The sequence below is a fragment of the Apium graveolens genome, chromosome 8, assembly GCF_009905375.1.
Source record: "Apium graveolens cultivar Ventura chromosome 8, ASM990537v1, whole genome shotgun sequence".
In the NCBI taxonomy this organism is placed as follows: Eukaryota; Viridiplantae; Streptophyta; class Magnoliopsida; order Apiales; family Apiaceae; genus Apium; species Apium graveolens.
In genome coordinates, this window is record NC_133654.1 from 83,520,584 (window position 1) to 83,522,448 (window position 1,865).

Genomic DNA, 1,865 nt, shown 5'->3' on the forward strand with positions numbered 1-1,865 from the left:
TACCTCTCGGAGAAACACCTCTATGGTATCCACACGAGCACCTTCAAGAACATCTCACGAACTTGACTACGGAATGGATGTACTAGCCTCCTTCTTGATGGTCTGAATTGTCTCTGCCTCTCTTTGCTGCTAGGGTTTTCTCAAAAACGTACCAGCCTCTTTAACCTATCATTATGTATTTATAATGGCTGATTAAAAAGACCCATAACAGCAAAGCCCAACCCTAGTAGGAATTGGATTAAATAATAAAAACGAATTTCTATTATTTAATTAATAACTAAGTCATACTTAATTATTATGGGCAAAAACATTCCTTTTAATTCGAATTTATATTATCTCAATTAAGTCTTACTTAATTATAATAAAATTCAAATAATCATCAATTAATTTAAATCCATAATTTAAATTAACTATTCCATTAAGTGCTCTATTTGTGCGACCCTATAGGCTATTATTTAATTGGCAATAATTTTATTCTCTAATAAAATTATAAACAATGAGTGTATCTAGTAATACATCATTGTTACCCAATTAAACAATAATTAAATCATGATTAGATAAAACCTTTCGTGATTAATGTTTTTCGTGTAATATAATCCCTTTAACCATACATATTATAGATTAAACTCGAGGCATGTATTTAGTCATCCTCTTCAACATTTAATCCGGGTTTACTTGATCCATGAGTAGATTATCGAGACAAATCATTATTTGAGCATGACCATGCTTTTATAATCTCACTCAATCAAGAGGCCAATAATATCTCTCCTAATTATAGGAGGGTTAAATCCTTTATCTATCATTCATATTTCTCATATGACTCATGATATACCCGATGTCCACTTTTATCATCACCCGATCAAAAGTAACTTTTAATGTAGTCAAAGTATATTAATCCTCGTATAGAAATATAATGATTTTAAGTCAAAGGATCGTTACACCATTATCACTGTGAGTCTTTCTTATGACTTTATTAAACATGAAGAATCTCACTGTGGGTCTGTCCAGTACCATGTACTCTCACATGTACCTATGTATTGACTTTAGTATCCCCATACTTATAACCAATGAGATGTGGTTATCTTGTCAAACAACATACTAGTCTATCTATGTATTATTATTGTCCTATATAATAATACTCGACTAGGGACCTTTAAGAATATGATATATTATATAATCTCAAGTTCAAGTCATGTACTTAAACTATACAATTTGTATCATGATTCTAAGGACATTTATTATGCTAACAAAATATCACAGTAATTAAGGTCATAATAAATACATTTATTGAATGATCAACTGACATAAAGATTATAAAAGAATAATGTATTGCCTCTAGGGCACCTACACTAACAATCTCCCACTTGCACTAGAGCCAATCACCCATATATCGAATACCCATGGAACTAGTGTGACCATCGTGCTTCTGCTGCGACAAGCCTTTGGTCAGTGGGTCTGTAATGTTATCATTTGTGTGCACTTTACATATGTGTATATCACCCCTTTCATTAATCTCTCGAATAAGGTGAAATCTCCTGAGTATATGTTTAGCCCGGGAGTGTGATCTAGGTTCTTTAGCCTGTGCAATGGCTCCATTATTATCGCAATATAGATCAATTGTATCTGCGATCGATGGAACCACTCCCAAATCAGAAATGAACTTTTGAATCCAAACGGCCTCCTTAGCTGCTTCACAAGATGCAATGTACTCAGCCTCCATTGTAGAATCAGCTACTGTTTCTTGCTTTGAACTCTTCCAGCTTACCGCACCTCCGTTTAGACAAAACACAAAACCAGACTGTGATACAGTATCATCTCTGTCTGTTTGGAAACTAGCATCGGTGTAACCTTTTACAACGAGTTTC